General features: G+C 41.1%; 1 long non-coding RNA gene across 1 annotated transcript; it reads left to right on the plus strand.

Annotated features, from left to right (window-relative positions):
- Nucleotides 1–814: 814 nt before the first annotated feature.
- Nucleotides 815–12,042, plus strand: LOC137233121 (uncharacterized). The gene is made up of 2 exons (XR_010947304.1): nucleotides 815–918; nucleotides 11,762–12,042. It is a non-coding gene; the product is annotated as an uncharacterized lncRNA (long non-coding RNA).
- The last annotated feature ends 2,950 nt before the right edge of the window (nucleotides 12,043–14,992 follow it).

Genomic DNA, 14,992 nt, shown 5'->3' on the forward strand with positions numbered 1-14,992 from the left:
GCTAGAGCTCTTCAGAGAAACAAAACGAAGAGGATACACACACACACACACACACGTGTATATATATATGGGGAGAGAGAGAGAGAGAGAGAGGAAGAGAGGGAGAGGGAGAGAGATTGATTGATATACTGCAGGAATTGGCTCACAAGGTTATGGAGGCCGGGAAGTCCCACATCCTGCCCTTTGCAAGCTGTAAAACCAGGAAAGCTGGTGATGTTATTGAGTCCAAGTCTGAAGGCCAGAGAATCGAGGCTGTGTAAGTCCCAAGCTTAATCTGAAAGCCTGGGAACCAGGAGAGCCCTTGCCCGAGCACAGAAGCTGTGACCTCAGCTCAGGCAGAGAGAGAATTCGCCCTTCCTTACCTTCCTGTTCTATCTGGACCCTGAACAGGTTGGCTGACGCCCATAAGCCCTGAGGAAGGCTATCTGCAGGTCTCAATTCACCAGTTCCAATGCTGATCTCTTCTGGAAACACCCTCACTGACACAACCAGCAATCTGGGCCTCCCTGTTAATCTCAGTGGAGGAAAATCCTCACAGCTGAATAACTTGCACACCTAGAAGCAGTGGCAGCCACCCTGTGTGTCAGAGTCTTATCCGGTGTGCCCTCCATGGCATGGGAGGCCCAACCAGTGCCCCCTCAGCTGTGAAAAAACACAGAGCCCTAATTCTGGTCTCTCGCCCAACCTAAGGCCCTGGAGCAAGAAATTCTACAGCAAAAGTTCACTAGAGATGGAGCAAGGAAGTGACAGATTGCAAAAACAGCAACAGAGCAAGGCATTGAGCCAAGTCCATGAGCAAGAGAAGTCAGCTTCACACCAGCAACAAAAACAAAAATGCACAGAGCTCCGGGAGGGCCTGCATGCGCCCTCCTGGCCAGGCTGCTTCCCCCTCCCATGTGAGCCGTCCTGAGGATGGAGGTGAGACAGCTGCTGGCACCCCTGCCCCGGCAGGTGGAATCTGCTGCAGGTTAGGATAGGCTGGCTCTGGGGGGAAGAGGAGTGTGGGGTAGAATGGTTCACCATCCCTTCTCTGGAGAGGTCAGATGATGATTTCCACAGGCTTTCTCTAGTGTATGTGTGTATATGTATATATATGGAAACTGAACATAATTTCTTTCTTTGTTGCTGGCTGCTGTTATGTAACGTCTCACGGTGTTTCCCTGGGACTCTCCAGGAGGTCTCATTTACTGCCTTAGCTGTGCTTCCCACTTTGTTCATGACTTCTAAACTGCTTTCCATAAAATTGAGCCATGTATACACTGGCTACTCTTGACATAATTTGTACCTTTAAAAGTATGCGTATATTGTCGAAGGCCTATGTTGAGAATGGTATGCAACGCCATAGACTGGATTCCTTTTTTAAAAAACTGGCAACATTTCAAGCGCAATTTTTAAAAAATATTTTATTATTTATTTATTTGGCTGCGCTGGGTCTTAGTTGCAGCATGTGGGATCTTTAGTTGCAGCATGCAGGATCTAGTTCCCTGACCAGGGATGGAACTCAGGGCCCCTGCATTGCAAGTGTGGAGTCTTACCCACTGGACAACCAGGGAAGGCCTTGTCCCTTCTCTTAAAAAATAAATTTTTAAATTTTAAAAATGTTTTAGATTTACATAAAAATTGAGAAGATAGTACAGAGTTCCCATATACCTCACACCCAGTTTTCCCTTTTTTAACATCATATATTAGTATGATACATTTGCCACCATGAATGAACCAATATCGGTACATTATTATTAACTAAAGCTCATACTTTATTCAGATTTCTTTTGTTTTTATCTAATGTCACTTTTCTGTTCAAGGATCCCATCTAAACATCACATTACCTTACATCTAGTTTCATGTCCTCCTTAGACTCCTCTTGGCTGTGATAGTTTCTCAGACTTTCACCTCATTTTAATTTTATATACAAGTTGCCTAAGTTAACTTTACAGTTTAGTCTTTTCTTTTCTTTTTTTGGGGGGGGGTGTCTGGAAATGCAGAGTCAACCACTGGACTGCCAGGGAATTCCCCAGTTTAGTCTTTAAGTAACAGAATATTCAGTGGGACTGTGACTGAATTTAAAGAGTAATTAACATAGCCAGCAATGGATACAGTAACTGTTGGGACTGTGTGTGTCTTCATTTTGGGGAGAGCGTGAAGCCTTCTTCATTTCTTTTCTTATTTCTTCTTTTTTGGCTGTGTGGTGCAGCATGTGGGAACTTAGTTCCCCAACCAGGGATGGAACCCGTGTCCCCCCAGTGGAAGCACAGAATCTTAAACCACTGGACCGCCAGGGAAGTCCCGCTTTTTCATTTCTAAGATAAAAAGCTATATCTTGTTAGATGGAATTATAGAGAGGTTTTGTTGTATGAGAGTTCAAATGTGTGTAAAAAGGAGCATATGAAAGGTGCGTAGACAAAGAGGTAGACTCTGCCAGATATCAATTGACTGCCTCTCAAATCTAAAATTCATTCTTCATGACCTGATATGCAGGAGTGGAGCTGTTTCAGTTATTTTCTTTCGTCAGCTGGTTAAACTTTGCCAGTAGAGGGTGACAGAGAGATGCTGCAGGAAGAGAAGGAAGGCCTGGTCTGGTGTGTTCCTTCTGGCAGGCTCCACAGTGTGGGCTGCTTTTCCTATCACTCAGCTCCTGCAGCATAGATGGCTTTTCCAGCTCCTGCTGTGTAGACAGTACCAGATTCCCCAATACCAGATTCTAGCAGCTGGGCTCCTGCAGTGCCTAGCAGCCAGAAGCTCCATGGCCCAGCAGTCTCCCCTGGCACCCCTTTTGGGCAGTTTCATAGCAGAATGCCTCCAGGGAGACACCTCCCCATGAACAGTTTTCCTGGCACCATAATGGATGGATTTCTGGAAAGTTCTGACCACACAGCACCCACCATTCACTGAGCCATAGCCGTGCCCTCTCCAACAGGTCTGGATCTTGGCTCTGGGAGGGAGGCTTTTCCTTGGGTTGTCTTTCTCAGCCCTAGGCAGTGGCTGCTCCTGTTACAGGCTCTTCCTGTATTCTTTAGAGTTCTTTCTACTTTTTAGTAGCCAATTCCTCATTTCTCCAGGCTCTTGTTATAGTTAATAATACTTTACATTAAACTTGCCTTGTTCAAATTTCTGTGTGGTTTCTGCCTCCTAACTGGACCCAGACTAGTGTGCACAAAACATAGTTTCAGAATTGCTAACTCATTCCCTGTGAGAGCCACAGAGAGAAACAAATTTAGTAACTAAGCTATGATCTTTCTGTATAGTCCCTTTCAACTTTAGTCTTATAGTAGCCAGTCAAAATATTGTTTTCCAGAGTTAATTATGTTAGGTCTTTTCTTCCCTACCTCCTCCTGTGTGGTTACATTATTTATTTGTAATACATTTAGATTCCTTACTGCTGGTGTTCTGTTTGGGGTTCTCTTCTCATCCTGGTTGATTTGGATGATTTATTTATTCTGGGAGTATATGAACAATTACCCTGGTTCCATAAAAGTGTACAGGTATACTCTAAGAAGTGTTCAGGTTCCATCTACCTGTTCCCATTCCCTCCTTCTTTCCATCCCATTCCCATCCACACACCTTCTATAAGTATCCAGTCTTTTTAGATTCTGGTTTAACTTTGCTGGAATTATTTTGCCATTTGATAGATGGGGGCCTATAGATGAGTCTCAAGCCTTCCTAGAGGGCAAAGACTTAGTGTCATATTCCTCCTGTCCTTGCTTTGTTTGAAGGCTAAGGTAAGCCCATCCCAAAGCTCAATAAAAAGAAATATTTGCTGAAGCTGACCACTGAAAGTCACGTTGGAGGGCAAATTGGTCATTTCTATTAAAATGTATGAATTTCTACCACATTGCCATTCTACTTCCCAATATTTAACCTTGGGGGAAAAAATCACATTTGTGCACAGGTAGATGTGTTTTGTTTCTATAACATTATTTTTAATGGTAGAAAAACACACCAGAAACAACCGTAATATCTACCAATAGAGACTTCGCTAAAAACATAAAATGGGGGCTTTCCTGATGGTGCAGTGGTTAAGAATCTGCCTGCCAATGCAGGGGACACGGGTTCAAGTCCTGGTCCGGGAAGATCCCACATGCCACGGAGCAACTAAACTCGTGTGCCACAACTACTGAGCCTGCGCTCTAGAGCCCACGAGCCACAGTTACTGAGCCCACATGCCACAACTACTGAAGCCTGCGCACCTAGAGCCCATGCTCCGCAACAAGAGAAGCCACCGCAATGAGAAGCTCACGTGCCACAACGAAGAGTAGCCCCTGCTCGCTGCAACTAGAGAAAGCCTGTGCACAGCAACGAAGACCCAAAGCAGCCAAAAATAAATAAATAAAATAAATTTAAAAAAAACAAAAAAAACCCCATACAATGGGGATAGCCAACCTGGCACAGTATACAATGCAATGAGTTTGTTTGTTTTAACAAGGTAGAGTTATAAGGAACTTAGAAAAAGCTCTAAGACATATTGCTGAGGGAGGGGAGGAGCTAATTATAAAAAGATAAATATGTTAGAATACCATTTATGAAAACTAACAAATAAATAAAACAATACCACATATTATATGTGGGTACATATATATGTGTAAAAATCCATAAGAAAAAGGTTTGGAAGCATGTATATCAAACTGAAAAAGTGACTTCATTTGGCAGGGGCTAGGGTGGAGGAGACAAGATTTGGGGACAGGATTTCAAAAGAAATTTTGATCTGTATTGTGTTCACTTTTTCAATATTAATGTGTTCGTGTGTTATTTGTATAATTAAAAACAAACAAATAAACAAAACACTGACTACATTAACTAAATCTCAAAACCCTTGAAAAGGGACTACAACCTATTGTGGAAACAGGTGACACAGTCAGTCAATACCTGCCCTCCTACAGAAAATTCTGGAAAATGACAAGGAGTCCCTACCTCTCTCTCTCCCATAAAATGTAAATACTTTTCTAAAAGTTGCCTGCCACTAAGGCTTGCTGTCTGCTAATAAAAGCAAGTAATGTAAGTAATGCAATAACTTAGAACCTAGATGCACAGTGAACACCATATACCCACCACCTGTATTCTACGGTTAACATTTGACTAGTCCTGCTCTATCACATTAGATCACTGAAATGTAAAACCCCAGTTTACATCGCTGCTTTGATTCTTTTCTTTGCTGAGCTGTAGGATGGATATTTGACCCGAGGAAAGCAACTAAGAGCCAAGGACAGAGTCCAGGTATTCCCAAGGCCTTTGCTTTCTATTTCAACCATTTGATGACTGAGGTGAGAAAGGAGACAACATTCCCACATCAAGGTTGTTAAATAACTAAAGATAAAGAGTGTATAAAATACCTTCAAGTTTGTATTTATTTTCCTCTGGGGAAAAATAAAAAAATAAAACTAGAGTCTTAGCCTCATTACATTAAAGGAAAAATGATTAAGATGATAATGAGCTAGAAAGTTGACTAAGCCACTAATCAAAGACAGAGACACAGATACAATGAGTGTTTTGGGCAACTTGCTCTGAGGATTCTTGGCTAATCCTGAGACTTCCAGAGGCTTCGCATAGGGAGCCCCATCTCAGCCGGGACACAGAAAGGCACTTCCTGCCACTGTTCTCTGTTTTTTTTTGTGTGTAGCTTGAGTTAAGACCGTGCAAAATAAACAATGGAATTTTGCCCAGGCATCACATTCCCTTCTGGGAGGAAATTACTACACTGGTGTTTCAGCTCCTCTGTTTTGGAGTATATTTTCTGGTATTTTAATTTTTAAATCCCCTAGCCCTTCTCCTGCCTTTTAGGAAAATTACTTGTGTTTTCTAACTTTATAGACTCAAATCTATACCTTTTGAAAGTCTCTCTTTGACTTAGGAAGTTTGTACAAATAGCAAAGTAATCTGGCCGAGTGAGATTCAACATCCCCCATAGAATGCACATCATCTGTGCACCTGGAATTGTGATTTTTTTATATATAGAGAAAAGCACGTTATAAAGCAGCATGCGTGGTGTGATTCTACTTGTCCAAAGTGCATGTTACTCATGAGGAGAATGTCTGGAAGGAGAGGAGTATCACGGGGTGGTGGGATTACTGGCGATTAATTTCTTCTTTTTACTTTCCTGTATTGTTTACATTTTAAATATTGAAAATATATTATTTTCATAATAAAAAGGACATTTTCATTTTGAGGCAACAAAAATGGGGGGTAAGCAATAAAATAACTGGAATAGAAGAAAATGCAAGCAGGAACAATAGGATGCAACAGAACTGAGGTTAGCACTCAAAATCCTCGCAGCCTCAATTGCTGTCCTGTTCCATATCCATCCCCTGCCAGACCATCATCCCTTCTGGCCTGCACCCCTCCTCCAGAAGCTTCCTGTCCGGGCCTCCTGTCTACCTGCCTTTTAATAATCCATTCTCTAAAGAACACCCAGAGTCATTTTCTTAAAGTGAAAATCTGATCTGTAGTTCCCCCCAACTTAAAACCTGCAGAGGCCTCCAGTTGCACTAGATAAAAACCCAATCTCATCCTAACCTCAAGGTCCTGCCTGTTCTGGCCTTTGTCCCTTTTCCTTTGGCTCACTTTGCTGATAGTTCCTGGGGCACTCTTCCCTACCTCAGGGCCTTTGCACTTGCTTGTCCCTAGCTGAGATAACTCTTCCCTAAGCTCCTCACATGGTCGACACTGCTCCTCAGAGTCTCCAGGAGTAGGGGCCAGGAATCTGCATTTTAAATATGTATTTTACATGATTCTCATGCACACTCATGTTTGAGAATCCCCATTCTAAAGCACTGGCTTTTGATGAGCATTCAAGGGGCAGGGAGTGTAAGAACAAACTTCTGACAGATACCTTGAGTACAGCGATGCTCTCTCAGCCCCTTGCGAGGCCACATGGATCCTCTGGACCAAGATATTCCTCAAGAGAGACCTAGGTGTGTTGGCTCGCAGAAGGATGGGACTTTAGTACCCCATAGTACCTCCACCCAAAGCTATTATGGCCAGAATTTTAGCTAGGAAAATTCTGCAGTGGTGACTATTATTTATTCATCTATTAGTAAATTAAATATGAAGTATCTACAACAAATTCATTTAAGGTGGGTTTGGAGACTGAGCCAGGAAGAGTTCTGAAGCAAATACATTCAGACACCTGCCTTAGACGTTTACTACCTGAGAACTAGCTCACTCTGGAGCCCCCATGGAGGACAAAGCCTTGGAAGGTACTGGAAAAATGGTACAAATGCACTCTGAGCTTACACTCAGGGCAAGCTCCTGTGCCAGGCATGGGATGTAGTGGTGGCAGGGGGACACCACAGGAAGATGTACCCAGGTCTGCCCAGCCCAGCCCACCCACGAGGGCTTGCAGCCCCTTGGAGGAGCTTACCTTGGTGCAAAGTGGTTAGGGTAGTTTTGTTTTTTATTGTTTTCAAGGAATTCACCTAGTCCTACCTGGTGGGCACAAAGAGAAGTCAGAACTTTACAAGCAGGCTGTGGCAGGAAAAGCAATGCAGTCGTTACTTTTTTGTTGGCCTCTCCTCTCTGTGCTCTCTTTTGGAAACCCCCTTCCTCACTCCCTGTGGTTCTAGGGGGCTGCTAGTCAAGGTGGTCCTGTCTCCCCCTGGACCTCCTTGCCAGACGCTGAGGGGCAGGCTCTCTTCCACTGGGCTCGCTAACCTGGCCCAAGATAAGCCTTGTGCTGTCCAGTTCCATCAGGCCCACCCAGCAGAGAATACCTGGGCAGTAAAGAGAAAGAGAGAGTCCTAATGACATCATACAAACCTCTAGATCCAGACAGACCTGAAGCTGGATCCACCCCTAGTCTTCCCACCATAGGTGCTAATCAATCCCCTTATTGTTTCAATTAGTTTGAGCTCAGTCTCTTCTCTTGCAACAGAAAGAGGCCTGACTCATGCACAGGCCTTTGTTTCTTTCGTTATTGTTCCAAGTCTCCGAATAAAAAATGTGCTCTTGGCAGAAAATTGTCTTTGTTACGTAATAGTGAAGGCCAGTCTCGGAATGTAGATGGGCCATGTTACAATCCTACAGGGTGGGTGCTTCTATGAACACCAGGCCAGGCACAACCCTCCCATTCACAGCTCTCGGAAGCTGTTCTCCTGTGGAGGAGTGTCACAGCTCTTTTGCCCAAACGCTCTGCCCTCATACACTGTGAATCTACACTGATGCCTCCGACTCTAACCTAACACCACAGAACTCATTCCAGCCTTTCCATATTTATAACTCCCTTCCCAACAGTGAGAAACCCAGCTCCCACTGTCCTCAACATACTTACTTGCTTAAACCTATGATGCATAGAAAATTGTTTCAGAATTGCTAATCCATACAACTACAAAAAGCAAGTGTACTAACTAGAGTTCAATATTTGTTTATAATTAGTTATCATTAGTCTGAGGGGATATAGTCAGAACACAGTGCGCAAAAGTTACCCCTTCCCCACTTCAGTACGTTTACGTTATTCATCTGAAATAACATTGTTTGTTGTTTCTGCTTACGTTCAAATTTAAGGGACTCTGATCAACAATAAAAAATCGTTGATTTTAATTTTTGAGTATGTGAAACACGAATACAGTTCTAAGAGTCAAACCACACATAATGGTACACTCGGGCAAGTCTAACTCCTGCCCACGTCCCTTCCACCCTGTTCTTACGCTCTCATCCCCTACAGCCACCCCTACTCTGAAGGTAACCAATCTCATTTCCTGGTTTATCCTTCCCGAGTTTCTCTTTTCAAAAATAAGTAGATACATCTGTGGTTTTTTATTTCTTCTTCTTTTCACACTATAGACACTCTTTAGCATTTTTCTTTGTTCACTTAATAATATGTATCCTGGACATCACTTCTTAACAGTTCATAGAGATAGTTGATCTTTTTTAACAGCTGCATAATATTCCACTGTGTACATGTATTATGGTTTACTCAACCACTCTCCTATGTGTGGGCATTTAGGTTGCTTCCAATATTTTGCAATTACAAATAGTGCTTCAGTGAATAATCTTATGCATAAGGATTTTTGTGTTGTTGGAAATGTTTCTTGAGAGTAAATCCCTAGGAGTTGCATTGCCAAGTCAAATGTTAAACATATATATTTTTTTCTTAGAGGTTGTTCAATTTCCCTTTATATGAGTTCTAGTAATTTGCATACCTTCCAGCAAAATATGAATGTGCCTATTTCCCATAGCCTTGCCAACAGAATGCTGTGTCAAACTTTAAATTTTTTGCTAATCTGACAAGGAAGAAATGTTATCTCAGTGCAGTTTTTTAAAAATTTTCTATTTAGTAAACAAACTTTGGTGTATAATTCCATGAGCTTTAACATATGTATAGACTGTTTAACCACAGTCAAGAGATAGAACATTGCCACGACTGCCCCAAATTCCCTCATGCTGCCCCTTTTTAGTCAAACGCTCTCCCCACCACAAATTCTAGCCATCACTAATCTGTTCTCCATCCCTATAGTTGTGACTTGTCCTCATATCATAATATGTCTTGTCATAAATAGAGTCACAGAGCACATAGCCTTTTGAGACCTACTTTCACTCTGCATGATGTCTTTGAGATTCATCCATGTTATTCTGTGCACCAATAGTTTGTTTCTTTTTACTGCCCAGTAGCATCCTATTGTATGGATGCACCACAGTTTGCTTATCTATTTAATCATTGAAAGATCTGGATTGTTTTTGCTGATTATGAATAAAACTTCTATAAATATCTGTGTACAGTATTTTAGGTAAATACTTAGAAGTGGGATAGCTGAGTCATATGGTATAAATATATGTTTAACGTTACAAAAAACTGAAACAATAAAACTCCTAGAAGAAACATAGGTGGTAAGCTCCTTGACACTGGTCTTGATGATGATTTTTTGGATTTGACACCAAAAGCAAAAGCAACAAAAGCAAACATAAACAAGAGAGAATACAAGTAAAAAGCTTCTGCACAGCAAAGGAAACCCTCAACAAAATGAAAAGGCCACCTACTGAATGGGAGAAAATATTTGTAAATCATATATCTGATAAGGGGTTAATATTTAAAATATATAAAGAACTCATACAACTCAATAGCAAAAAAACAAACAATGTGATTAAAAAATGGGCAGAGGAACTGAATAGACATTTTTCCAAAGAAGACATACAGATAGCCGCAGGTACATGAAAAGGTGCTCAACATCACTAACCATCAGGGAAATGTAAATTAAAACCACTGTGACATACCACCTCACACCTGCGGGAATATCTATTATCAAAAAGAAAAGCAGTGACAAGTGTTGGTGAAGATGTGGAGAAAAGGAAACCCTGGTGCACTGCTGGTGGGAATGTAAATTTGTACAGTCACTATGGAAAACAATATGGAGATTCCTCAAAAAAATTAAAATGTTTTCTTCTAGTACTTGTATGGTCTCATATTTAATATTTCGATCTCAAACCCATTTGTGTATGATATGAGACATAAATTTCATTTAATTTCTTTCCAAATGGCTATCCAGTTTTCCCAGTACCATTTATTTAAAAGTTCATCTTCGCCCCCATGATTTTATTTAGGTCTATATGTGAATTTTTTATCCTATCCCATAAATTTATTTGTCTATTCATGTGCCAGTAGAATATTTTAAAAATTACAGTTTTAATACAATGTCCTTAAGTCCAGTTGGGCTGTTGTAGATTTCTCTTTTGGTGTTTCCCTTCCTGTTGTTCATTTTTATTTTTCTATAGTAAATTTAACATTAACTTTCCAGCTCCATAAAGAACCTCATTGGTATTTCTGGTAATAGAGATAGGGATATTCTTGCCTCATTCCTGATCTTTGTGGAAATGTCCTTAGTGTTTCCCAGTGAAATAAAATACATTATGTTAAGAAAGTACCCAGCAATTTCTACTTTCATAAGTGATTTTTTTTTAAACAAAAATAGATGTAAAATTTTGATAAAGACTTTTTTGGGGATCAATGGATATAAAAATTATATGATTTTTCTCCTAAGGTCTATTAATATGGTATATTGTATTATTCGATTTCCTAATGTTGAACCAAACTTGCATTTTTGGAATAAATCCTACTTGGTCATGGTGTATTTTTTTTTTTTTTCGGTACGCGGGCCTCTCACTGCTGTGGCCTCTCCCGTTGCGGAGCACAGGCTCCGGATGTGCAAGCTCAGCGTCCATGGCTCACGGGCCCAGCCGCTCCGCGGCACGTGGAATCCTCCCGGACCGGGGCACAAACCCATGTCCCCTGCATCAGCAGGCAGACTCTCAACCACTGCGCTACCAGGGAAGCCCTGTATTATTTTTTAACATGGTGTTGGATACTGTTTGCTAATATTTTATTTAGTATTTTTGCATCAATATTCACAATTGATAATAGTTTTGTGATTTTCTTTTCTTTTTTTTGATTATCTTTTAAAAATCAACTTCATTTGATTTAGGTATCAATGTTGTATTCGCTGCATTAAAATAACTTGGAAATTTTCTTTCATTTGCTATATTTTACAATAATCTATGTAGCATTGGGACTACCAGGTTTTGAAGGTTCAATAGAATTCCCCTGTGAAGCCATACGGTGTCGGTGTTTTTCTTAGTGAAATGATGTTCTGTTTCTTCTACAGAAATTGGTGCATTTAAGATTTCTATCTCTAAAGGAATCAAATTTGGTAAACTCTGGGGTTTTTTTAAAAGGAAATTCACCATTTTGTCCATGTTTTTAAATGTAATTGCTCAAAGGTCTACCAAATAAACTCTTATGATTTTAAAATTTTCTTCTGTTGGGGCTTCCTTGGTGGCCCAGTGCTTAAGAATCTGCCTGCCAATGCAGGGGACACGGGTCCGAGCCCTGGTCCAGGAAGATCCAACATGCCACAGAGCAACTAAGCCCGGGTGCCACAACTACTGAAGCCCACATGCCTACAGCCTGTGCTCCGCCACTAGAGAAGCCACCACACTGAAAAGCCCGTGCACGGCAACGAAGAGTAGGCCCCGCTCACCGCAACTAGAGAAAGCCCGCACGCAGCAACGAAGACCCAAAGCAGCCAAAAATAAATTAAATAAATAAATAAATTTATATAAAAATTCTTTTTCTTCTGTTTAAATTACTATTTCCCCGTATCATTTCTTATTTTGGATATATGCATTTTCTCCCTTCTTTCTTGATTAAGCTAGCGAGTGGCTTATCTATTCTGTTAACTTTTCCCACCCCAAAAGTCAGGACATTGGCTTATTTAGATACGTTATTTTCCTCTTCTCTACTCACTAATTTCTGATTTTATCTTACCTTTATTATTTCCATCCTTGACTTCATTGTTGTTGTTGTTTATTCTGAAATTCTTTTCTGACTCAAGATTGAAAAATAATTTACTAGCATTCTTTCATTTTTATTGATATATGTGGTTAGTGATATGATATGAATTTTCCTATCATCACTGCATTATATATATTTTCCATTGATTCTTTTTTTTTAATTAATTTATTTATTTTTGGCTGCATTGGGTCTTTGCTGTTGCACATGGGCTTTCTCTGGTTGCAGCGAGCAGGGGCTACTCTTCATTGCGGTGCACAGGCTTCTCATTGTGGTGGCTTCTCTTGCTGTGGAGCACAGGCTCTAGGGGTGCGGTCTTCAGTAGTTGTGGCACACGGGCTCAGTAGTTGTGGCTCGCCAGCTGTAGAGCGCAGGCTCAGTAGCTGTGGCGCAGGGGCTTAGATGCTCTGTGGCATGTGGGATCTTCCTGGACCAGGGCTCAAACCCGTGTCTCCTGCATTGCCAGGCGGAATCTCAACCACTGTGCCACCAGGGAAGCCCTCCATTGATTCTTATATATAGGTTCATTATCATACATTAACATAGATATTCTTGTTTTTCTTTTGTCTTGTAGAATCCTAAGTTTCTCCCTCCTGTTCCTTTTCCCCATACAATCTCCTCTCCCCTCCTTTTTACCCTTTTCTCCCCCAAAGCACTGCCTTTCCAAAGCCTGCTCATGCACACTTTTTAGTCCCTTCCCTGTAATCAGTTCTTTTATTTACCAAGACTCTTTTTCCTTTACTTTTAAAATTTGAGATAATTTAAAAAGATGGACTTTCTCTTTTCTTTTTAAATTTGATATAATTCACATATCATAAAATTCATTCTTTAAAAGTATACAATTCAAAAAAAAAAGTATACAATTCAGTGGTTTTTTAAAGTATATTCACAAGGTTATGCAATCATTAGCACATCTAATTTGAAAACATTTTCATCACTCCTCAAAAAACCCCATACCCGAGACTCCGGGAGGGCTCACACTGGGGAGTGCTTCCCAGAACTTTTGCTGCCAGTGTCCTTGTCCTCACGGTGAGACACAGCCAACCCCTGCCTCTTCAGGAGACCCTCCAACACTAGCACATTCTTGGTGCTGCAGCCAGGAGTCAGTGCTGTGCCTCTGAGGTGGGAGAACCAACTTCAGGACACTGGTCCACAAGAGACCTCCCAGCTCCACGTAATATCAAACGGTGAAAATCTCCCAAAGATCTCCATCTCAACACCAGCACCCAGCTTCACTCAACGACCAGCAAGCTACAGTGCTGGACACCCTATGCCAAACAACTAGCAAGACAGGAACACAACCCCACCCATTGGCAGTGAGGGTGCCTAAAATCATAATAAGTCCACAGCCACCCCAAAACACACCACCAGACACGGACCTGCCCACCAGAAAGACAAGATCCAGCCTCATCCACCAGAACACAGGCACTAGTCCCCTCCACCACTGAACCAACTTTAGCCACTGAGGATAGACACCAAAAACAACGGGAATTACAAACCTGCAGCCTGCAAAAAGGAGACCCCAAACATAGTAAGATACGCAAAAAGAGAAGACAGAAAAACACACAGCAGATGAAGGAGCAAGATAAAAACCCAACAGACCTAACAAATGAAGAGGAAATAGGCAGTCTACCTGAAAAAGCATTCAGAATAATGATAGTAAAGATGATCCAAAATCTTGGAAATAGAACAGACAAAATGCAAGAAACATTTTACAAGGACCTAGAAGAACTAAAGATGAAACAAGCAATGATGAACAACACAATAAATGAAATGAAAAATACTCTAGATGGGATCAATAGCAGAATAACTGAGGCAGAAGAACGGATAAGTGACCTGGAAGATAAAATAGTGGAAATAACTACTGCAGAGCAGAATAAAGAAAAAAGAATGAAAAGAACTGAGGACAGTCTCAGAGACCTCTGTGACATTAAACGCACCAACGTTCGAATTATAGGGGTTCCAGAAGAAGAAGAGAAAAAGAAAGGGACTGAGAAAATATTTGAAGAGATTATAGTTGAAAACTTCCCTAATATGGGAAAGGAAATAGTTAATCAAGTCCAGGAAGCACAGAGAGCCCCATACAGGATAAATCCAAGGAGAAATACGCCAAGACACATATTAATCAAACTGTCAAAAATTAGATACAAAGAAAACATATTAAAAGCAGCAAGGGAAAAACAACAAATAACACACAAGGGAATCCCCATAAGGTTAACAGCTGATCTTTCAGCAGAAACTCTGCAAGCCAGAAGGGACTGGCAGGACATATTTAAAGTGATGAAGGAGAAAAACCTGCAACCAAGATTACTCTACCCAGCAAGGATCTCATTCAGATTTGATGGAGAAATTAAAACCTTTACAGACAAGCAAAAGCTGAGAGAGTTCAGCACCACCAAACCAGCTTTACAACAACTGCTAAAGGAACTTCTCTAGGCAAGAAACACGAGAGAAGGAAAAGACCTACAATAACGAACCCAAAACAATTAAGAAAATGGGAATAGGAACATACATATCAATAATTACCTTAAATGTAAATGGACTAAATGCTCCCACCAAAAGACACAGATTGGCTGAATGGATACAAAAACAAGACCCATATATATGCTGTCTACAAGAGACCCACTTCAGACCTAGAGACACATACAGACTGAAAGTAAGGGGATGGAAAAAGATATTCCATGCAAATGGAAACCAAAAGAAAGCTGGAGTAGCAATTCTCAT

This window comes from Pseudorca crassidens, chromosome 10 (genome assembly GCF_039906515.1).
Source record: "Pseudorca crassidens isolate mPseCra1 chromosome 10, mPseCra1.hap1, whole genome shotgun sequence".
Lineage (NCBI taxonomy): Eukaryota > Metazoa > Chordata > Mammalia > Artiodactyla > Delphinidae > Pseudorca > Pseudorca crassidens.